Raw genomic sequence first — 25,492 nt, 5'->3', positions numbered from 1 at the left:
AATGGCTGTGTGAATGAGCCCCAAATCGAAATACAGCAGTCTAGCCTGGATTTATGCAATGTGATGTAAATGACTGTGTGAATGAGCCCCAAATAAACAAAACAGCAGTCTAGTGTGAATGTTTGTGAATATGTGTGATGAGATGTGAATGTGGTATGAATGTGTGAATGAGCCCCAAATAAACAAAACAGCAGTCTAGAGTGAATGTTTGTAAATGTATATGATGTGAATCACTGTGGGAGTGATTCAGGGGTAAACAAAACCCAGCAGTCTAGTATACATATTTGTGAACTTATGTGAATGTATGTGATGTGAATAAGCCCCACATAAACCAAACACAGCAGTCTAGTGTGAATGTAGGTGATGGGATGTGAATGAGTCCTCAGTAAACAAAACTCAGCAGTCTAGTGTAAATATTTGTGAACATATGTGATGTGAATGTGGTGTGAATGAGCCGCAACTAAACCTAACACAAGAGGCTATCCTTTGGGAAAGCACACAGACTGCACAATAAATGGGTTGATGCCTGAATGAATATATATATATAATGTTCCCTGGGAGCATATATATCTGGGTTGTATCAGAAATAATCAGACATCAAGTGGGCTTTTATTGGTTTGCAGTCTCTATATCAGATTGTTTTTTATGTTTTTTATTAAAAGGAACTCAAATCCAAATCATATGATGGTTTACAGTAACAGCACCACTGATGTGGAAATCTATTTCCACAGAATAAAAACCTCGAAGTTGGTAAAGAGGAACCCCCTAGATGTGATGTGGCTGAGTGAGGAGCCACCGAGGGAGGAGGTGAGGGAGGCTGAGGCAGCAGCAGCCTTTCTGTCATCACACTGAGCTGGAAGGATCACTTCCGCCTGGCTGCAGGAACAAGAAGCGGGAGCATCTCTGACTGGAAGATCAGCCGCGGCTCCTTGTCAGTGTCATGGAGAGCAGATGAGCCACTGAAGGGCTGAGCAGACACCATTGGAGTCTCATACAGGGCGAGCACCGACAGGAGGGAGAGCACACACTCAGCAAGGTAAGGGGCGATGGTGACATTGAAGCATCCTCTGGGGAGAACATCTTCTCCATCTGCCTTTATGTCTGCTAGTCAGGTGGCTCTATGTGCAGCCATACATGCATGGACTCCCGTGTCTTATTATGTGTTTATACTGGGTGCACACCGCTGGATCTCTGCAACAAGGAGGTACATCTGAATAGCCCAATTAATGTGCAGTGTGCTGATCCTCGGTGTGTGTCACATCCATATAATGTATAGGGATCATTGTGGGGAGCAGTGTCCCCAGGATCTGATCAGTGACAGGACTAGGGATGGATCATTGTGGGGAGCAGTGTCCCCAGGATTTGATCAGTGACAGGACTAGGGATAGATTGATCATTGTGAGGAGCAGTGTCCCCAGGATCTGATTAGTGACAGGAATAGGGATGGATGGATCATTGTGGGGAGCAGTGTCCCCAGGATCTGATCAGTGACAGGACTAGGGATGGATGGATCATTGTGGGGAGCAGTGTCCCCAGGATCTGATCAGTGACAGGACTAGGGATTGATGGATCATTGTGGGGAGCAGTGTCCCCAGGATCTGATCAGTGACAGGACTAGGGATGGATCATTGTGGGGAGCAGTGTCCCCAGGATCTGATCAGTGACAGGACTAGGGATGGATGGATCATTGTGGGGAGCAGTGTCCCCAGGAACTGATCAGTGACAGGACTAGGGATGGATGGATCGTTGTGGGGAGCAGTGTCCCCAGGATCTGATCAGTGACAGGACTTGGGATGGATGGATCGTTGTGGGGAGCAGTGTCCCCAGGATCTGATCAGTGACAGGACTAGGGATTGATGGATCGTTGTGGGGAGCGGTGTCCCCAGGATCTGATCAGTGACAGGACTAGGGATTGATGGATCATTGTGGGGAGCGGTGTCCCCAGGATCTGATCAGTGACAGGACTAGGGATGGATGGATCATTATGAGGAGCGGTGTCCCCAGGAACTGATCAGTGACAGGACTAGGGATGGATGGATCATTATGAGGAGCAGTGTCCCCAGGATCTGATCAGTGACAGGACTAGGGATGGATGGATCATTATGAGGAGCAGTGTCCCCAGGATCTGATCAGTGACAGGACTAGGGATGGATGGATCATTATGAGGAGCGGTGTCCCCAGGATCTGATCAGTGACAGGACTAGAGATGGATCATTGTGGGGAGCAGTGTCCCCAGGATCTGATCAATGACAGGACTGGGGATGGATCATTGTGGGGATCAGTGTCCCCAGGATCTGATCAGTGACAGGACTAGGGATGGATGGATCATTGTGGGGAGCAGTGTCCCCAGGAACTGATCAGTAACAGGACTAGGGATGGATGGATCATTGTGGGGATCAGTGTCCCCAGGATCTGATCAGTGACAGGACTAGGGATGGATGGATCATTGTGGGGAGTAGTGTCCCCAGGAACTGATCAGTAACAGGACTAGGGATGGATGGATCATTGTGGGGAGCAGTGTCCCCAGGAACTGATCAGTAACAGGACTAGGGATGGATGGATCGTTGTGGGGAGCAGTGTCCCCAGGATCTGATCAGTGACAGGACTAGGGATGGATGGATCATTGTGGGGAGCAGTGTCCCCAGGAACTGATCAGTAACAGGACTAGGGATGGATGGATCATTGTGGGGAGCAGTGTCCCCAGGATCTGATCAGTGACAGGACTTGGGATGGATGGATCACTGTGGGGAGCAGTGTCCCCAGGATCTGATCAGTGACAGGACTAGGAATGGATGGTGCATTGATTACTGTATGTTGTCAGTGCAGCCTACAGTTCAGTGAAGGGGTTAATAGAAGATGCATGGCTGGAGGAGCTGGAGTGGAGGATTTTGTGAATGGATGTGTGATTACACCTGACCCTTTGTCCCTCCACCCAGCCTGTGTCTGCACTGTCACATCACAGAGGTGTTGGGTATGGATCTGCCTTTCGCCATGGACTGATCAGGATTACTATGCTGTGATCTTCACTGGCAGTTCTGTGTTAGATGAATATGTCATCATTGAGTCAATTATGTATGTGTGTAGGGGAAGACATGAGGGCCAGCTGCATCCACTGATTGGCTAGGCTGGCGGCACTTGCCATTGGTCCGGGGGGTGGACTGATGGACTTGGTTGCAGGGGAGAAATTCACATTGTCTTGGCTTAGTGATATCTGAAGGCTTTGGATCATCGCAGTGTTCAGGATGGCAAAGAAAACTTTCTGCTGCAACATCCTGCTTTATGTTTTCAGAGAAGTAACAATGTCTGGGGTTCTGATGGTTGTGTCGTCATACAATGTGCCTAGAGGAGTCCTCTGCATGGGCACTATATATAATGTGTTCTGCTTATTTAGAATATACTGTATATACGTATATAATGAATATGAAGCCCAGTTTCCATTCATTGTAGAACTACAAGCATAAGGATGCATGGAGCTTAGATTGCTGTAAGGAAAACCAAGAGAGGTATGGACATTTCCATTCCTGAGCTTCTCTCATGAAAATACTATTTGCCTGGCTGCTATGCTGACCCTCTATCTTCTGTAGGTTAGATCACTGACCAGGAACAAGTACGGAGATGGACTTCTGACTTTTCTGATTTTCTTCAGCATGCTGCTGGGCAAATAGGAATGATGCTGATTTACAAAGGACCCATAAGCAGTATTCTCTGTTCACCCTCAGTACAGCCTCTACTGTTTGTAAATATTGTGTAAAAAAAAAAAAAAAATAAACAAAAGAAATTGTTGTTTACAAATATTTCCATACATGTTATTCTGGATCTGTTCTTCTTCTCCAGCTGTGTTCGTTTACCCCACATAGATATTGTATGTACAGTTAGCTGAACTCTAAACTGAAATTTAAACTCTACCCTTGTAGAGGGGCTCCCCTGCACCTTTAAATCAAGTAGAACACTGAAAAGCAGAATTACTTCCCTTCTTTATGGCACTCTATCTGGTGGTCATACTCTGATGTCATCACATACAATGCAGGGCCAGCAGACCTGAATTGAAAATGAGGACACATTGGGGGAGATTTACTAAAACTGTAGCGTGCAAAATCTGATGCAGCTCTGCATAGAAACCAATCGGCTTCCAGGTTTTATTGTCAAATCTTAATTGAACAAACTGAAGTTAGAAGCTGATTGGCTACCATGCACCGTGGCACAAGATTTTGCACTCTCCAATTTTAGTAAATCTCCCCCAGAGAGTCTGGTCACAATCCAGAGTGCCAGAAGGTAGACCTTGGCACCAACTGCCTGAGAAGTGAGAGATAAAGTAAGTAAAACTGCATTTAAAGTGGCTCTAGGCAAAAAAACCTTCCACTGCCTTCCTCCTTCTCTCTCAACACTTACCTGAGTCCTCTGATCCATTGCTGTGCCCATCTGCAGTTCTTCTCTCCACTCTCCCTGCTCTCACAGGCTGCACTGATAGCAGTAGGATCCATTTGCTGCTGCTGCTGCTGCTGTCAATCCAATCCTGAGAGGAGGGAGCAGGGGGTGTGGCCGAGCTGCGCTGTGCGTGTGTCTATGGATGCGCACATTCCAGCTCAGGAGCACTTCCGCATGTGTGTCCCTGTAGGAAGTGGCTTGCTATGGGGGAACACACAGAAGTGGAGGAGAGTGCTGGCGAGCGACCCCAGAAGATGAATACCCCTGCACAGAGCAGAAAAATATAACTACTTTTTTAAAGAAAAAAACTGTTTAAAATCCCCCTAGAAAAAAAATGAGCATTTAAGCTTTGCAGTTAATTTTTAACCTCTTGCTCCCCATGTAACGCATATGTGTGGTTGCAGACAGGGTGGGCTTTAATACTCACATGCTGCACCTATGAGTCGATGGGTAGCACAGGTTTCTGTGCTGAAAGTACGCTCACTGCATGCTCCCAGCACAGTGACCAAACTATCAAACACAGTTCTCTCTCTGTACTAATGAATGGGAACCAGCAGGACTGGCTCCCAATCATGTGACCACTGTGACAGCCAGTCACAATGGTCACATGATGTAGGCAGATGTTCCTGTCCCCCAGCATAAAATCCCAGTTACAGGGATGCCAGGGGCAGGCAGAAAGGGGTTAAAGCTGAACTCTGAGATAAGCAAATTATGGCTTAATACAAGAGCATGTGTATTCTTACTTGAATCTTGCTGTGCTTTGTGTATTTCTTCCAGATCTGTCAGTAATCAAGTGTGAAAGTCTGCTGTCTCTGTCTGAGCAGGGTGACTGGTCTTGTCTCAGCTCCCCTAATGCAGTTTTCTGCAGGCAGCCTGTAGTAGGTGAAGCATACTGGGTCCATCCCACATAACTGCTCTCTGCACAGGCTATGTGAAGCAAAATGATGTCACTGCTACTTTTACAAGGTCATATCTGGGTTTGCAAAGGCATTTGGTGGTTTTACATCCTTTGTGGCTGTTGATAAATATATTTAAATGAAAGTGCTTTTTGTGCCTGGAGGTCAGTTTTAAGAACAATATGCACATATAGCAGAGTAAGGATAACCAGAGAGGGATCACATTGGCACAGCTGGTCAGTTTAAACGTGTTACAAGGAAGGAAAACCAAGAATTCCTTTTCTTAATGTGTTATTTGAAAGAAATGTTTTAGAGTGTATGGCAGTGTGCAAAAGGTTGAGCGTATATAACAAAGAAAAATAATGTGCCGCTAATACCATATAAACCCCACCACAAATGGCATAAAATGAAATAAATATACCAATATGCACATAAATAATATCAAATAAATGTGTAAGAGTGTAAATATGCACATATATAAATATACATAAAACAATATGCAATAATAAAACAATATATATAAATAGTGATGCACATGAGTATCTATATCACTCACACCATACGCATGCGACAAGTGCCACCTACCAGGCCCAAATAGGGACCAACAATTAACAGTAGTGCCCCAAATGATCCTAAACGGTGATATACAAACAACAAACGAAAGGTCCAAAATTGGACTAAACCCAAAAAGTTGTGCTCCAACCTCCCAGCAGAAAACAGATGTGCTCCAGGCACAAAAACCACATAAATAACAACCACTGTGTCATTAATATACACAGTATATCCAACCATACATAAAATGATGTGCTCAATTGTAAAGGTATAACAAATATAAAATAATTAATATGCAAAAAGTCCCGTGAGGTGAAAAAACACCTAATTGCAATAAGCAGTACAGTCCTTAAACATTTTAACCGAAAGGTGATGATAGGTGTGTGAAGATGGCTGAAATGCCCGCTCACCTCCCTGTTTCCACCCACACAGGGCCAAAACACTTTTAGGATCACTAAACCTGGATCCTTCCTGCTCAGGACTCCTCCAAAGCTCTCCACACTGTTCTCCCCTCATGTATAGGCTCATAAGGTAGCAGATCTCCTCTCCAGGCAATTAAGCAGAAAGTGGCCATTCATTTCCTCAGAAAATATGAGTGAATACGTCCATAGTGTAATACTGTGTATTCACTACTGAATATAGCTCCAAACTAGTGTATTATGCACTCACATTTTACATCATCTTTCCCATTGCATCTGATCTGAGGTTTGAATTGACCAAATGTAGTTGAATGGGTGTCCTGGGTGTCTCAAGATGGCGTCCGACCGGAAGTGCATCACCGCCAACGCCTATCGTTACGCTACCCATGTGACTTCATCAGGGCTCATATGAGCGTATATGTTGTTGCAATTGGTCGCACCCCTGTAGCTTCGTATGTTAGATATTTATACACTGTATGTATTTGTCACTAGTACCTGTAATGCATATTGCAGGTTATTATACTTTGCATTGCATTTTGGCTCTCTAGAGACACAGGTTGCCCAAGAAGGCTGCAATGTGCACATGGTTTATATTGTATTGTTTTAAATCCAGATGTCTTTTTTTTAAATGTCCTGTGCTTAGTGTGGGATCTTAGTGAATGGAACTCAGCAGGTTTTCACCTGAAGGCATTTCTACCCAAAGCCCATTGTTTGTGGTTCACTGAGATTATTAGTTCCACTAGGAAGATACACTATACAGTACCATGTAAAGCAGTGAATGGGTTAAGCCAGGCTGACACACAGGTTGCTGTAGAGACCTTCCTTGTGTGTGTCTTGGAGCTGCCATTGTTCTACAAGGTTGTCTGGAATGAATGTACTCCTGGGGAGATAGGAAAGTAATTACTCATTGCTCACAGACACCGCAGGAGGTACTGTATTTATTAAATACTATGCCACTTTTTTATCTGTGGCACTAGTGTATTAGTAATTTTATTTATATATATATATATCAGTCTAGTAGGTCTCTGAAAAGGGTACTTTTCTTCCTGGCAGAAAGTTCACGACAGAAAATGTGAGCATGGTCAGTATTGGTGCTCACATGTACATGCATATAGAAGTGTAAACATTTGTACATGTTTATGTGTATAATAATTTCAGAATGATTCTTTTAGCTTTCAGAATTGAAGCGGATATAATCTTTAACATGAATAACATACTGACCAATGTAGCAGATTTTCTTTCTTTCTTTTTTTTTCTAAACACGGGGCTTGTTTACTGACATTTCCACACTGTAAATGGGCTGTATTCAGACCTGTAAAAAAAATCACCTGAATTCCCCAAAACATTTGTGTTTTTTGGTGCCTGTGTAGAAGACCCCTCAAAAGATGAACTGCTGAAATCTTTTATTATAATCAGTTCTAGTTACATGCTTTCCTTAAAGTGTTATTAAACCAACAACAGTAAAATCAGTCTGTGTATGCAGCAGGGGCAGACTGACAACTCATGGGGCCCCTGGGCAATAGGGGATCATGGGGCCCCTGTGTTCTTGCCCAAACTCAAAAAAGCCTATGAAAAAGGTACCAGGGGCATCTCATGGGGCCTCCTACTGACCCCGGGCCCTCGGGCAGTGCCCGAGTTTCCAAATGGTCAGTCTGCCCCTGGTATGCAGTAAAGCATGCTTGTTATACTCAGAGTGGAACCTAAGGGGTTAATCCTCTGCATTGTGTAAAAAATCTGATTGATCCTTTCTTTTCTGCCCCTCCTCTTGTTGAAATGACCACCTAATACAGACTGAACCCGTGGTCACATGCACATGCTCAGTTTGGTGTGTATTGCTGAAGAGTTTTTTTCTTTTCTTGGGAGGGTGCATGTGATCAGCACAGGGCTAATCAGCCCTGTCCAGACAGAGTGTCAGAGGTTTCACATGCTCCTAGAGCAGAAAAAACTCCTCCTACAAGCTTTAACCAGTGCTCTGCTGAAGTCACAAGACTGCTCTAACTGCTCATGAGAAAATATATTTAGCAGTTTATATTTACTAAAATAATTGCATGGTATAATGGATACAGGGTCCTGGGTTTAGTATCACTTTAAGGTAAGGCCTCCTGCACGCTGGACATTGAGCCTGGATGCACAAGGTTCTGGCATTTAGCTGTGGCTGGAGGTCACAGGCTCATCATTCAGCTCTGCTGTCTGCAGCCTGTCAAACTCTATGAGAGGCTGACAGCTGTTACAGATGGACAGTGCACTCAGAGGTACTTCCAGACAGTGTGTGTCCAGGGATGGATGCCCAAAACACATACTGTTTGCATTCCGGGCATCTCTCCCTTGGCTCATACTGCCCTAAATGTACATACAACTAGGGGCACTGTCCAGCCCTAGCAACCTTCAGACTCTCATAGAGTTTGACAGGCTTCCGGCAGTGGGGCTGGACAGAGTGTGCCTGTGTATCTAAATGCCAAAGCCTCATGTTTTGGGGCTAAGCACTCAATGGGCCGCACAGTGGCTAAGTAGATAGCACTACCATCTACCAGCACTAGGGTCATTGATTAAAATTCCAACCATGGCACTACCTGTACAGAGTTTGTTTGTTCTTCTTGTTCCTGCATGGGTTTCCTCAATATACTCCCAAAGACATACTGATAGGTAATTAAACTGTTACTAAACCCACAAGAGTAAAATCAGTTTGTTTAAGCAGTAAAGCATGCTTGTTATACTCACTGTGGACCCTAAGGGGTTAATCCTCTGCATTGTGTAAAAATGCTGTTTGATCCTGACTTCTCTGATCCTCCCCTTCTTCCAGTGTCCCCCTCTTATCTCCTGATAAGACATAATGTGGAGTCACTCTGCACATGCCCAGTTTGGTGTGTACTGTAAGGGAGGTTTTTTTTTTTGGGAGAGTACATGTGATCAACACAGGGCCAATCTCCACTGTCCAGACAGAGGTTAGGGGTTCTGCATCCTTCTAGAGCAAAATGAAAACCCCTCCTACAAGCTTTAACCAGTGCTTGACTAGACACTGATAGAAGTCACAAGATTGCTCTAATTGCTGATGAGAAAAGGTATTTAGCAGTTTATATTTACTAAAATAATTGCATTTCCATGTTCTGTGTACTGTGGGAGAGCAGATATAGTGAATGCAGGGTCCTGGGTTTAGTAACACTTTAACTCCTGTCTAAATTGGTCCTAGTATATGTATGTATGGAAATAAGTTAGGGATCTTAGATTATAAGCTCCTTGAGGGGCAAGGACTGATGTGAATGCAAAATATAACTGCCTGTAATAAATAAATGTGCATGTGGCAGCACAGTGGCTAAATGATTAGCACTTCTGCCTGACAGTACTAGGGTCGTTGGTTTCAATCCCAACCACGTCATCACCTGCCTGGAGTTTGCATGTTCTCCCTGTGCTTGCATGGGTTTCCTCCGGGTACACTGGTTTCCTCCCACACTCCAAAGACATGCTGGTAGGTGAATTGACTCCTGTTTAAATTGTCCCTAATGTATGTATGAATGTGAGTTTAGGGACTTTAGATTGTACACCCCTTGAGGGTTAGGGACTGATGTGAATGTACAATATATCTGTAAAGCACTGCGTAAATTGACAGCGCTATATAAGTACCTGAAATAAATAATAAATAAATGAGGCCAGACATCTGAAACTGCAGTTGGGGTTAGGTCAGCAATGGGCAAACTACGGCCGCGGGCCGTATACGGCCCGACGGAACCTTTTAATCTGGCCCGCGGAGCTAGGCTCCCGCTAGGCTCCTCTCACAGTCCGCCCTGAAGCATGAAAATCTGTTTCCTATGAGGATCTGTCCCCCTCGACGTATCTGCGCATGTGCCGGAGATCGCCGATCGGCTGCTAATGCCTGAAACTGGCACATGCGCAGATACGTCGAGGGGGACAGATCCTCATAGGAGACAGAATTTCATGCTACACCGGAACGGCTCGGGAACAAGAGGAATGCGCGGAGCAAAGGTAAGTGAATTGACACAGGGGGGACTTGGGGACTTAATATGGGGGATGAATTAATATGGGGGATGAATTACTATAGGGGGGATAAATTACTATATGGGGGATGAATTACTATAGGGGGGATGAATTACTATAGGGGGGATGAATTACTATGGGGGATGAATTACTATATGGGGGATTAATTACTATGGGGGATGAATTACTATGGGGGATGAATTACTATATGGGGGATGAATTGCTATATGGGGGATGAATTGCTATATGGGGGATGAATTGCTATATGGGGGATGAATTGCTATATGGGGGATGAATTACTATATGGGGGACGAATTACTATATGGGGGATGAATTACTATGGGGGATGAATTACTATGGGGGATGAATTACTATGGGGGATGAATTACTATGGGGGATGAATTACTATATGGGGGATGAATTACTATGGGGGATGAATTACTATGGGGGATGAATTACTATATGGGGGATGAATTACTATATGGGGGATGAATTACTATGGGGGGGATTAATTACTATGCTTACTATGGGGGAATATTACTATACTTACTATGGATGACACATACACATCATTCATCTACTCTTGGTCCGGCCCCCGGGTTCAATATATGAACCCATTGCGGCCCTCAAGTCAAAAAGTTTGCCCACCCCTGGGTTAGGTTCTGTGACCCTTTTACATATTGCACAAGTATTGCCTATTGGAGTTTTTCAATTAGTTTGTACAATGTATGTACATATATTTTACAAGCTTGTTTCTACAATGTGAAACAATGTTTCTTCTTGGAGTCTTTAGGAAGGTAAAATTCTTTTAGTAGCTTATTGTTACTATAAGGCCCATGAAGCACTTTCAGGGATATTTTGTGAGAAGGGTGTTTTAATAAATGGCCGTGTGTTATTACAGATGGCCCTCAAACTGTGGGAATATTGCAGGTCAGGTGTGGATTAAGGAAATGCTATTCATTTTTGTAGATTTGGTCATTAAATATAAATCTGATTCTTAGGATTTGTACACGGTTTAGTATTCTTTTTATAGAGGCTGTATAATGTATAGACATATGCACAGTCCCAACTACTAAAAGCATCTGTGATGTGTCCAAATCTACTGTTTGTGCTGGCTGCTCATAGAGAGATTTAGCTTTTACCTGCAGGTTTAGTATAGTTGCAGCATCTTCATTGGATTTATATAAATTGTGGAATATTTTTCACTTGTACTGTCCCTTGTAGTTATGTTATACTTATATTTTATTTCCAGTACTGAAAGGGAACTAAACTGTCTTCACTGGGGATACAGACAGAGTCAGACTCATTGCCTAAAAACTCCATCTGTGAGTAGACAGCCCTTTCCCTCCATTTACACTATAGTAGGGAGTAAATGCAAAAAGTGTGCATCCCACTTATGGTGCAATTCATTGTTAATGGCCTCTCAAACGTAGAAAGAAAATCATGCTTTTTGCATGGGAAAAATGTATGGTAACCGCTGCAAAACACATGGTTAAAAAAATGTGTGAAGCTCAAACAGGTGCAGGAGCTTTTTTGCCACCCTTGTTGCATCGGCTGGCCTGTGCATGAAGCAGAATAATGTGCAAAGAACAATTTACTACATAGTTTATGAATGGGGGCTAAGAGAGTATTAATAAACTGAGCTACACAACATTGGAACATGTGCTTTTTGTTTTTCTTTATGCTCTGACAGTTTTATGGTTTTTAGAGTTTTTTTTAAAACCCTGTGTACAGAGTGTAGGTCATATTCTGTTTTGTAATCATTTTTCACTTTTTATTCACAAGCCCTTATGCAAGAGAGTGGCAGTGTTGTTAATATGAATATGCATTGGTAATTAAGGCAAAGTCGATGACCAAGTTTACTAGGAGAATATCTTTGATCTGCTTCCTTTCTGAATGGCATCCATAGATAACAATCACAATCGCTGGCCATAGATAGTTCAGCAGGAACTGGCTGAGATGGGAACCATGTATGAGAAGGCTGAATGTGCCATGTTGATCGCTCAATCAACTTGGGTACAACCAGCCTGCTGGATTTACTTGTGATTATCGCTAGTGGCTAGTATACCTGTTAGTGATAATCATTGTCTTCTTCCGGCGGAAACGTCTCCCCCCACCCCTCCGCTGAGAGAAGACAATAGTTCGGCAGGAGGGATTCCCATGTCAGCTTGGTTTGTGTTGATGGGGGAATTGTGTTAGTTTCTTTAATGCAACCAGTAGTTGGAGGAAAAAAATTTGCACTGTCTATGGCTGGCCTAAAGCAGCTCATAGATAATGCAATTTTCTTTGCTTGATTACCCTATCAACACAGTCGGTATTGATGGGGGAATCTCTCTTGCAGGGCTATTGTGTTCTGTCGGCAGGGAGCCTTCTCTGTCGACAGAATACAATGATCATTGCTGGCAGCTATAGCCACTGGCAGTAATTGCAAGAAAAAAATCAGACAGGCTGATTGTACTGAAGTCAGTTGAATAATTGACTTCAGAACAACAGCCTGCCCATAGAGGAATCGATTGCCAGCTGGTCACTGCTGAACCAGTCAAGATTCAATCCGTTTATGGCTGGTTCAACAGATGCCTGGCAGCCAACTACTTCAGGAAACTATTGATTGGCCAGGTGTGAAACCTTGTACAATCACTATTTCTCCTCCTTGAAATAAACAACATTTAGCAGAATATGTCTGCTCCAACCTACTCTACATGTAGTCCTGGTTGATATTTAGCCTGGTTCACAACCAGGGGCGGACTGACAACTCATGGGGCCCCTGGGCAATAGGGGATCATGGGGCCCCTGTGTCCTTGCCCAAACTCAAAAAAGCCTATGAAAAAGGTACCAGGGGCATCTCATGGGGCCCCCTACTGACCCCGGGCCCTCGGGCAGTGCCCGAGTTTCCAAATGGTCAGTCCGCCTCTGTTCACAACTGAGTGATTTGATTTGCTTTTCTAGAAGGGATTCAATGCTCGACATGAGGATTCCCATTGTATCTTATGATGCCTATTCACACACACCTGAGCAGTGTGCCACTTGATGCTTGAAAAATACATGACTTTTTGTGGCATACATACTTGGTCACTAAGAAAAAAAAAGTTGCTCAAGCAAAATCTTTTTAAAAAAAAGTTCCAAAAAGGCTTGAAGAAGAGTGAACCTAGCCTAGGTTATATCACAAGTCTAAATATCGAATATAATGTTCAAATCAAGAAAAAGGAACCACCTAAATGAGACTAAATGAGATGCATCAGTGTGTAATCTTTCTATAATTGAAATGTAAGTATTCTGGGATACCATAGAATTTAGGTAGTTCCTTTTTCTTGCTATTTCCATAAAACACTGTGAAAGTCCCATTTTATGGTTCTTTTTTCTTGATATTGATTGATAGACTGTGGGTGTCATAAGACTTACTTGTAGCAAAAGTCTAAATTTGCATTTATCTATGGAAATACTTGCAGAGATTGATGATTAGGGGCATGAGATCATGAATATTTGCCTGACTACACTTCTTAGTGTATGGCCACCTTTAAAGTGGTATTACACTCAAAAACAAATATTTGTTATATTGCAGCTTACTGATTCTTAGATGTGATGGCTGCATTAGATTTCATTTTTAGGCTTTTTCTTTTTTTTAAACTAGTGGTTTTATCAGTAAGGTTGCTGTTTTTCCACAGAACAAGCTGTCCTGCAAATATAGCAGTTAGAGGGTTGAGACAAACTATTTAACACTGACAGGGGTGCTTACAATGATTTGCTTTTATTTATGTTAAACCTTTATCCCAAAAGAAAAACAACTGTTGCTGTAACTGACTAAAAAGTGTTAGCTTGTGTTTGGCTTTAATATGTTAGTGTATTCAAATCTACTAGGCCATCTAACATTCTCCTCCCCCCAGACTAACAATGCCACTCTCCAAAGGTGTCTCTGTTGCTCCTTCATCCAGAGTGTAGACAGGAAGTTTGTTACTGACCAGATCACCAGGTGGAAACAGAGGGAAAAATCCTAAGAAAATGAAAAGCAATTTAGCAACCCCCCCCCCCCCCGTTCACTTCTTGCAGGTTCTCCTATCATCATGCTCTGTATATCTCTGGGAATAGGCCGGTGATGTGTCAGTTTTTTGTCCTGCTGGACATGATGGATAGCTATCCCTCTTGTATTGAACTGTATTGTTGCTGTATTGTCTCCCATTATATTGTAAAGTGTTGAGCAAACTGTTGGCGCTAAATAAATCCTGTATAATAATAATACATTTGATGCTGTGAACTGTTTACCATTAATCACAAAGTGTGTTGTGTAAATGCTGAAATTCAATTGGCACTGGGCTTGTTCAACAGACTTAATGGCAAGATCAACAGGTGAAAATAAAGGGAAGAAAAGAAACTAATGTAGTCAGCACAACTTAGAATTGGTAAGTGTTTTCCATTTTGACTGTGTAGTATGTAGTACCTAGATTATGGGGCTCCTGAAGATGCTGGCCATAATTTACAGGTTGGATAACTTACCATTCTAAAGGGAGTAGTGGAGCATTTACTGGGAAGCACTTCAGCAGTTTAGAAAAATCGTGTTCATCACATCAGGGTGTTGCATATTCATAATGGAAAATGCTGTTGCTATAGTAACATCCGGTAAATAAAATCAATCAAGCGCAGTGCTGATTGGATTTCAGCACTGACACAACACACTTTGTGATTAATGGTAAACCGTTTACAGCATCAAATGTAGGATAGTTATCCATCATGGCCAGCGGAACAAAAACTGACAAATCACCGGCCTATTCCCAGAGGTGCACAGAGCATGATGGGAGAACCTGCAATTAATGAATAGCCCCATATTGAACACTTCCAGAAACCACTAAAGGACTATATATGGGAAGTGTGCTAGGAAGAACATTTTCTTTTTGCCCATAGCAACCAATCAGCTTTTAGCTGTCATTTGAATAGTTCTTGGTTTGAAAATAAGCAGTGTTTTTCAATGATTATTATGAGCAGCAAGAAATTCTCTTGCTGACCCTCTTTTCATACAAAAGCTACTAAGTCACCACATAGATTTGGGATGAATGTGCAAATGTAGAATTAATACATGTATCACTCTTTCTAATATTATTAGTGTCTGCCTGGTGTCAATTATGAGGTTCTGTGAGGTGTTTATTGAGAAGAGCAGTAGAAGACTGCTTTCATACAAGCGGAAGAAAAACACTTGACTATTAAATCCTATAGAACTCTTCACATTGGTCATTTGCAGGTCCTTTGTGTTTTTCCAAGTCCTGCTTGCTGCATGTTTGGTGCAAAAAAACCCAAAAATGAACCCGCCCATTCAAATGAATAGAAAATGCATCAAAAAAGTGGCAAAAATGCACACGCAGTTGTTTTTGGTGCTTTTTGAGTCACTTTTTTTCACAGATGCTTAATGCATCGGAAACGTGGCAAAAACGTGGTAAAATTGCAGTAAAAATGCATCTGTGTTTTTACTGTGTTTTTGCAACAGAACAGTGTGTACGTTGCCTAAAAGACCACTGATGTGTCACATATCCTCCAAGGAATCTAATAAAGTGCAAATCGCAGTGCATTAGATTCTTCCTTCTCCAGTATGGCTGGGGAAAGTAAAAGAGGGACCAGGAATTGACATTTTACATGTTTCATCTGAGTCAGCAAGAAGAAAGGGAGGAGAATGGACACGCCTTCTCAGTTCCCTCCACTGTACCCTGCAGCACCCGCCATGCCAGTTCCGGTAGATTGACTTCTGTACAACCACAGAGCCTATACATGGATTGAGATTCAGCTATTCCCTGCTGAACTGGCTGCATTTCAATCCCTGAATGGCTGACTTTCAGCTGTAAAGCCAGACCAACCAGAATGTACATTTCACTTATAGATGGACCCTGTGTGCAGGCTTTTTATTTCTTCATGGATTAAAGGAGAGAGGGCTCAAGTAGTGGAATTCCTGCTATCCTATCTTTAGATAGGTTGAAGAAAGGTTAGAACATCTCACGTGGTATATTTACTTTATGTGTGTCTGTTGGGCCCATGTCAGACTAATGATCCTGACAGCTCATCAGTAATAGGATGCCTAAATAAAGCAATCACTTACTTATCATCACCCTCACTGCCCTAAACACTGCAGGCTCTCACTTGAGGGAACAGGGACAAAGCAACACCTTGCTATTCTGGTCAGTGAGTAAGTGAAGTAGGTGAATGGTTTCTTCACTTTTGCAGCCATTCTCCTGCTGGTCAGTGTTTCACTAATTCATAGTTTGTTAGTATGGCATGGGCCTTAAGGAGGTTTTCCCTCATTTCCTATTCTGCCTGCCATAGTGTAGGAACCAACTCCCAGATATGACCATAATTGAGTGCTTTCATTGGCCCAGGATTCTTTATCCATAAACCATGGATGTATTTGTTTATGTATTTTATTTCTATAAAAAAAATGTATACCACTTGGAATATAAAAACAAGTCTTATTGAATAAAAATTCCTTAGAATACAAAGATGCTAGAATATGTTTTTATATTGCTAGAATACAAAGATGATTAGAATATGTTTTTATATTGTATTACTTATCATGAGATTGTTACCATGAGATGCATTGAGATCTTTGTACCTTGTAAATGAAATAACGCAGCTTCCTGCTATAATGTGAACAGGCCCTAACAGTTATTCAGGCTTAACACTGTTTTGGAGAAAGGTTTTATTGGTGGGTTTAGTTCTGCTTTAAAATGAAACTGTGTCTCTGGTGGTCACTTACATTGTATATTCTACTGTTTCCTCCCCCACATTTTATACTCACTGGTCCCCAGTTCATCAATATGTGGCCCGCTAATCTGCTGATTGTCAATATATTCCTATGCAAGCCTGCCTATGTGCAGCAATGCTCCATTCAGTCTTCTGGAGATTTACTCTACTCCTCGCTCCAGCAGATAAAATGGAGAGTTCAATGGGTAAAAGAATCAACAACACTTTTTTTTAGAGTGAGGATGGATTATAATTTCTGATATACATTTTTTGTTGTTGTTCATGCTTTTCTTTCCCAGGGACTACCACATCATTTTTTTTGTATGGGTGCCACAGACATAGCAAGTGAGAAAAAATCCCCCCCCAATGGGATCAGAGATGGAAATACAAATCTAGCAGAAATTCTAACTATTCTACACTGTATCCACTGAGGTGTTCTTGTATCATTTTATTGCTGTTTGTGTCTAGTGTGAAGATTTTCTGGAGAAGAAAGGAAGAGGAACCTTGTTTTCCTCTCCCAGTGATGATTTCACCCTCTATTTCATGTATGTTGCAGTCATCCCAGGTTCTGGCAGTGAAGCAAAATCTCCCCAATGGAGGCAAAGACAGATATAAAAACCTGACAGATATGTTAACTTCCCCTCGCAATCCAAAATTCCAATAAAATGTTGTCTAGAGTTCTTTTTTTAACATCACGCAGTCTCTCTGCAATCCTTAGTGAGGATGCTAACATGTCTTGTTCTCTTCTTTCAAGCCTTGTTCATATTCATGTGCTGCTACAGCGCATCAGTTTTTAGAGTACGCTATCCATCACAACAGAAGCTGTATTGTAGATAATAATTCATCATTTTGGTTACATGAATAGTCCAGTGCATGTAGTGGATTGGAAAAAAGACTCTCTGCTATATAAAATTTCAACACAGGTTTGAAAACATTACAAAGAGCCGTAAGCGCAGCCAGGTATTTTAATACTGAGCGCTGAATGCAATGTTCTACTAGAGTACCAGCCGTACATGGAATGCATTCACAAGATGCATTTCAATCTCTCATTTTAAAGTGTCTATCATTTCAGTAGTGTATACCTTTAAAGAAAACCTCGGGGCTGCAGAAAATGCTTTGTTAATTTGTTTGAAAACATGAATAGCTTGTTGTTATTGACACGCTCCTGTTTGACTGCAGCGGCTGCACCCTGCTAAATGGCTTTTGCCATTGCTAATGAAGGACTAATGAAAGCAACACATTAGGCAACAAAGCAAGTCAGACTTAGCAGTAGGGCAGAGGAGATGAAAAGAATGCATTGCTCATAGGCAATCTGTGCCTAGCTCCCTGGCATTTTCATGTTAATTTGGAACCAATGTCCCAACTGCCATCTGCTACCCCTAAAGTGCAGGCCATGGGCAGTGAGAACATTGAAAGCATGTCTGCTTTATTAGTGACAGGCGATCCGGATCATCAGCTGCATGCTTAATGCCTAATATAATATGGACTATTTACATGTGGGTAATTGTCACATCTAATGAAGCGCAAGCATGCAATGGATATTAACTCCTTCCCTGCACTAAATTTTCCTTTAGCACTGTATGCCAGCCACCTCCATGGAGATCTTTTCTCAGGTTCAGTGATAATGATTGGCTGTCTCTGACAAGTTCAGACAGACCTGAGGGTATTTCTCTGCCATCTTAAAACCAGTTAACAAGTGATAATTTAATTAGAGATGGCTCTGAGCTACCCTATTTTTTTCATTCTTCAACAGAAAAACATTGCTGCTGATACACATTAAGATTAAGGAAATCACCAATTACTTTATAATATATTGCAGTATATTACAGCATAGTTTTGTTGTTGTGGTTATGCTTCTTTCTTTTTTCTTTTTTTTTTTTCAAAAATCCACTAGTATTTTTTTTTTTTTATTCCTGTTTTCATTATGTCATGGGTGTTTCAGTGTGGCATTCTGTGTCAGCCATTCTTTAACTCCACTCACTCCTGCAACCAGGTCTTGACCTTAATTACATCTCACCTTGAGAAGGAACACATTCACGGCTTTCTGATTGGATAATAAAGGAGCAGCAGCACAATGATGACATGACCTCTCTGCTTCCATCATGTTATTGTCAATAAAAGAACATTGTGCAGAGCAATATGGGCTACTAGTAGGCTGAGCTCAACAGACATTCAGGTACGCACACTAATTGCATGTAAAATACATTTAAAGTGGTTGTAAAGGTTAAATATTTTTTTTACCTGAATGCATTCTCTGCATTTGTGTAAAAAAAGTTACTCCCCAGCCCTCCCAGAAGCAGCAGTGGGAGCCATTGACCTTTGCTGTTGTCAATTAAATCCTGTGAGGAGGGAGCAGGGGGTGGTGCTGAGCAGTACTTTTTGTGTGAATGACTCACACAACCAAATCATGATCGAGCCGCACAAGTGCCCCCATAGCAAGAGCTTACTATGGGGGCACTTTACAGGGAGGAGACCCAAGAGCATCAGCAGCGGACCCTAGAAGAGGAGATTCAGGGCTGCTCTGCAGAGAATCACTGCACAGAGCAGGTAAGTGTAACATCTTTATTATTTTAAGGAAAAAACCCTTCACAATCACTTTAAAGCAGTAGTAAACCACATAATAAAATAAAAACACCCCCTGCAAGGTAAAGGCATAATGTACTAGCAGATTATGAAGGACTTGCCTTGAAACGAAGCCCACCAGCGAAGAGCTCTGTCATGACTCCCTGGGGCTTCCATCTTCACCCGGCCTTCCTTCCAGGTTCTTGAGCTCTGGTCGACTGACTGGCTGAGCGGTGATGACATCACTTCCGCACATGTGTGCGGGAGTCCTGGGCCACAGCACAGTGCTCTGAAGAAACAGCACAATTATGCCATTCCTTCAGAGAACATGTGCCGGCTATCAGAAAGGGCTAATATCTCCTAAACAGTTCATGTTTAGGAGATATTACTTTTACCTACTGGTAAGTTTCTTATTCAAGAAGAGTTGACTACCACTTTAAAGTCTAAAACCATGGGGATTTAGGGGGTTGATGTGCTAAAACTGGAGAGTTCCAAATCTGGTGCAGCTGTACCTGGTAGCCAATCAGCTTCTAACTTCAGTTTGTTCAGTTAAGCTTTGACAAAAATGCTGGAAGCTGATTGGTTTCTGTGCAGAGCTGCACCAGATTTTGCACTCTTCAGTTTTAGTAAATCAACCCTTATGTGTGGTGAGTGGCATTTTTCTGCACTGGATAATCATCAATGGGCTGCACATAGCCTGCGTAGACAGAAGACCCATAAGGTCCACCTACTACAGACTGCCTGCAGAAAACTACAGGGGGGGCATATAAAAGACAGCCTGCTCACGGAGAGAGAGCAGCAGTGACTGGCCTGGGTTACAGGAAACATCTGCACAGAGGGAAAGTGCTGGAGTTGGTTCTATCTGGTATACTGCAAATATCTGTAAGAAATACATAAAGGATACCAATGAATACATGTCTCTTTATATTTTTCACATTTTATTTCTTTTTAATCAATACATACCTGAATTAAATGATGTTTGAGTTCTGCCTAAGGCTCAGCTTTAAAAGTTATAAGAATAATGCCTCTAAAGTGCTCAGCCCAACCAATGTTGATACTTTGTGTGGATGTTACGTTAAGATAAGTTGAATCCCCTATTGAATTCTTTTGGGTTCTGGCTTTCAGATCTCTCCACTACAGTCATCAAAATTCACTTACCTTCTGAGAGTCATTAGAAACTAGTTGTCATTAGAAACTCATGCAGATAGCAGAGGAGAGAAATCAGATAGGAACCACACTAGGTGTTTTGGATTGAGGTATACACAATATAGAGAGATATGCTTTGTTCATTTTTTATTTTAGAGGTTTACACCCACTTTAATGTCCATATCTTTCAGGAGTGGCGGATGCTGGCATCCCCCTTTGTGATATCCACCTCTGGCTCCTGCATCACTGCAGGACACTAGGGCTGGTAGAAATTACCCTAGGAGTTCAAAAGGAGACCAGCTATCCAACACACCTAGACACTACATGCTTAGACAGGCTAATGCCTAGTACACACTATGAGAACCTTCCACGAAGGTGCGTATCATGCTGTAGCCTGTATTAACTTTTACGAAAATTCTCAACCGACAAGGCCAAACATAGGCAAACATAGCTAAGTACTAGCACACTAGAGGAAGTATAGGGTCGTTCTTTGCTCCTGATCATGCATGTTTGTTTTCTATTTGATTATTTCCGTATGATAACTGTACACATTGAGAGAACATTAAATATTGTGTTCACATACGATAAAAATTTGCCATTTGCGCAGGCATGAGAGCCCATTCATTTGAATGGACTCCCGTGCCCCGGGATACGCAGGGAAGAAGTCCCTGCACTACTTAGGAAATCTCACCCCACACAGAAACCAAGGTTCCCAGCATGGTTTGCGATTTCCAGTGTAGGCGGCGTGCCATTCGAATTAATGGCACCCACCTGCAGGTCCCAAATTCCTTTGTATGGGTGGTGCAGCTGCAGGTATTTGTGTGGGTCTCGCAGTGGCACCACCTGCCACCCGCACAGATGTGAACCAAGTGTAAAGCACTATACTAATGAATAGATAATCGTCCGATCCTTCCTTGTATGTGTGTAGGCCTTAAGACCTACAACAAAGTAGAGTTCAGTGGTGCAAGCAGCAGGACAGCTTTCTCTGCAGTGAGCTGCTCATTTGAAAATGTTTAAATAGTTGCCAAGTATTTACTGCTTTAGACATCTATTAATGCAGAAACAAAGTTTAATGTATACCCTATTTTTAAATAGCAACATAGTTTCTTTAAAGATGCAACATTTGCGGTATATTTTTAATGATGACAGATACTGTATGTGGTTCTAGTAATTGTTTATTTTGTCTATTGCAGCCCACAACCCCAAGAAATCTAGTACTAGCCATCACTAGTTACTTGCCTGTTTCACCATATTGTTCCCTTCTTGCAGTGTGTAGCTGACTGTGACTCCTGGGTGTGAGTTTTAAGCAGCAGGACCACTTTAGTGGGGATGCCAGACAATGGTTTAGCCGCAGTTCATTCAGCAATGACTCCCATTGGTGCAGTTATGTCTTCTGTTCCCTTGTGACCCTCAGAGAAGACACAGATGCCAGGGGATGGGCCATGAAAAGATTAGGGCTGCATTTAATATGGTACAGTGGGGCAGTAAATGGCAAGCTTTGCAGGCAGTCATTAAACGTGGCAGGTGTATGTAAAAGACCTCTAAGCACTGCAGTCAGGGAACAGTTATAACAGCACTCCAGAAGACGTCATCTAAACACATTTCTCATTCTTGTCTGAAAGTACTTTTGTTTGCTTTGTGTGTGTTACAAATATGTGATGTGATATATATAGATATAAATAAATGCAGTTGAAGCTCTTGTTTTTCTCTGGGGAAACCTGTACTGACAGACATATACGGTAGGCTAGCACTACTGAGCTGTCTGCTTTCTTAATGACTGTTCTGATGTCAACCCAAAGAGGGAGTTTCTTTTACTTTCACTTTTGATGATTACGCTTAACCGGACAAATCGAGAGCTTGAATCTCCCCAGTGGAAGCACAGACAGCACCACAGCCCCGTTCACACCTGGTTCACACCAGGACATGGTGCAGGAGACTTGCGCTCCATGCATATTTCCCACAACACATTCAAAAAGCACTGCAGTTGCTATCTGCTGCGAGTGTCATTGTTACGTTAATGACACCCCAAATGCAGATTGCATTCTCAATGCGTTTGCCTGCATCAGATCTCGTGGTATAGAAGTACCATATGATCTGGTTGCAGTGTGTTTCCAAAAGTATTACATGCATTGTGGTGGAATGAGAACTGAGCCCTGGCAAAATGAATGGGCTTAAATCGCACCATACTGAATGGCATGTGAATTCTAGTGTCCACTTTCACTCTGTCCAAAACTAAAAAAAAAGTTTTGCCTTTAGTGACACTTTACAATGCCACATCTGGTATTGTGTTGTTCAAGTTATTATTATGCTACCATAGTAGATACTGTGATGGTACAATTAGTAATCTCTAACAAACTAATTTAGGTCTGCTTGTTTGGTCTAGGCCCTCACCGCCTGTAGAAATCACTGCTTAGGGCCTTATTCACATAGACACTGAGGGGTTGATTTACTAAAGGCATATAGCAGGAGCAGTTGCTCCAGAGCTTAGTAAATGAGCAGACACTCTGTTGACTTCCATCATCCAATCATATGTAAGCAAAAATACATTTTTTTTTTTTTATTTCCTTGCTTGTGATTGGGAATTCTTTGCAAAGTGAAGCTTTAAGCTCTGGAGCAACTGCACTTTGCAAAGGGCACAGTCTTTTTTGCCTTTAGTAAATCAACCCCTTAGTGCCTTCTGTGTACTGAGACCTAGAATACTTGGCATTATCTGGCACTCAAGGTATCACAAGTGACACATACAGCTTCCGATACAAGTGAATGGTTGTACATAGCTGGGCTTCTGAATTGGCGTTTACCCAGACATGCATGTGCAGTGCAGTATGCACATGTGCAATTAAAACGGTGTCACTGAGAGTGAAAGACAATCTCAAATTTCGGGTTGTCACCAGAACAAGTATAGAGGAGGAATCTTGGGAACATTAGTTCTGGTGACCCTGTTGGCAATCAGGGATTCCGGAACAGGAAACAAAGGGGAATTTCCTCAATAGGTAACAGATAGCAAAAAAATACAGGGCTTATAGCCATCCCTTACTGAATACAAAATGGAAAAAAATAGTTTTGGTATTCGTTCTCCTTTTAACCATCTCCATTGAATATCACTCTCAGTCTGATAGTGCTCAAGCTCCATGAGCAGGGCCTTCCTATTCCTTCTGTACTGAACTGTGTTGTAATTGTACTGTCTCTCTTTATAGGGTAAAGTGTTGCACAAATGGTTGGAGCTATATCAATCCTGTATAGTAGTAGTAGTAATAATAATAATTGTTGTCCCTTAGCAAAAAAATATCTGTATAGGGTGGGATCTGAGAGTGTAATCATCAAAAGTTGTGTTAGCAAAATTTGGTGAAAGAACTCTAATTTACAGAAGCCAAGAACTAGCATACTATATAAATATAGCTTAATACTTTATTGCCACCAGGTCATTGTAAAATATCATAGTGTTCATTTATAAAGCTAAAGGAAAATGATGGCTGTTGTCATTGACAACCAGTCAGCAACTGCCTCCTAAATACAGTACAGGTGGAATGATAGCGTATATCTGACTGATTGCTATGAGGAATAGGTCTGTTCTTAGTAAATACGTTCCAATGGCAGTTTGAAAATTTGATCAGTTCCTTTAAGCTGCTGTTTCCTGCTGTGTTGCTCTTGGTGGCAGAGAGGGCTTTAGGGAGATAGAAGTACGTGGCCTAGCAAGGGGTGTGCAGAGAGCCATGTGAGATAGGCCTGTGTTTGGTTGTCAAAGCACTCAGATGTTGTGATGAAATACTGTAAACCCAACTGGTTATTTGGAAATCCTGCAGAATGCGAGTAAACTAATTATATCTGTAAGCTCGTGAATGCTGCCGATTTTCTGCAGTGTACCATCTGCTTGGCCTATGCCTTGAGGAGTGACATCCCTGATCCTTCATGCTTTTTATTACAGAGCGACACCAGATTAAAGCCTCTTCATCCATCGGCCATAATAAGGGATAATGCCTGCTGCCTATCTCATGCCACTCTGTGATTAACTGGATGCTGTTGATTTGTTTAATGTCTCTACATTTTTGTTGGCATCTGCTAGGATAGGACACTGGAGTTCATTTATATTCCAGTTAACAGTTTAAATTAAAATGAGTGAAGTTATCATGACTCATGAATCTAAGGGAAAACCTCATAGTGTTTAAAAATGTGGAACAGTTGGAATCTCAGAATGCAGTAAAGAGTTACTATCACATATTTTGTATCCATTTAAACATCCAAGGCACTCTTTAGCCCTCATGCTCACTGGGTGTAAAAAAACCCATCGCTTTTAGAGGCGATTTTGTTTTTTTTTGCTGCCTCTAAATGCCCCTTCATGTTAGCTTATGAGTCCATGCATACATGGGCCTTTACAGGTATAACAGAAGAGTAGAATGTAGAAGCAGGAAAAAAAACATCACCAGCATGTTCAGGAGAGGAGCGTTTTGGCAGAAAAACCACTAAATGTGCCTAAACCCTAGGTGTATTTATGCATATTTGTGTGTAGACATGTTAATGCATTCCAATGGCCACAATAAATTAATATTTTGGCCAATTGTATGTACACATGAATGTGCATAAATGTGTGGGAATGTAAATAAATGGGTGCAATATGCAACTTTTTCCACATATATATATTTTTTTTTAATCCAAATAACTTTTATTGTTAAGATAATAGAAAAAATAGAACAGTACTTTTCCACATTTGTTTTTTAGGCAGCTTTTCTACTGCCAGGAGAAAAGGCATTCAGAGGAGCTGAGCAAACACTTGTGTGCATAAGGCCTTAGAAT

At 42.0% G+C, this 25,492-nt stretch overlaps 1 protein-coding gene across 2 annotated transcripts in view; it reads left to right on the top strand.

Annotated features, from left to right (window-relative positions):
* The first annotated feature begins 844 nt into the window (after positions 1 to 844).
* PAK3 (p21 (RAC1) activated kinase 3) overlaps positions 845 to 25,492 on the top strand; it is a 224,141-nt gene continuing 199,493 nt past the window's right edge. The window contains exon 1 of one of the 2 annotated variants that reach the window (XM_089678264.1): positions 845 to 1,036. The gene's annotated coding sequence lies outside the window, so the exon portion shown is untranslated. The remainder of the gene's footprint in view (positions 1,037 to 25,492) is intronic. The other variant, XM_089678267.1, reaches the window with a different exon arrangement.

Source organism: Staurois parvus, unplaced genomic scaffold (genome assembly GCF_062004578.1).
Source record: "Staurois parvus isolate SC_StPar_1 unplaced genomic scaffold, SC_StPar_1.0 ptg000202l, whole genome shotgun sequence".
NCBI lineage: Eukaryota > Metazoa > Chordata > Amphibia > Anura > Ranidae > Staurois > Staurois parvus.
The sequence above is the reverse complement of the archived record's forward strand: the minus strand, read 5'-3'. Positions and strand labels throughout refer to the sequence as shown.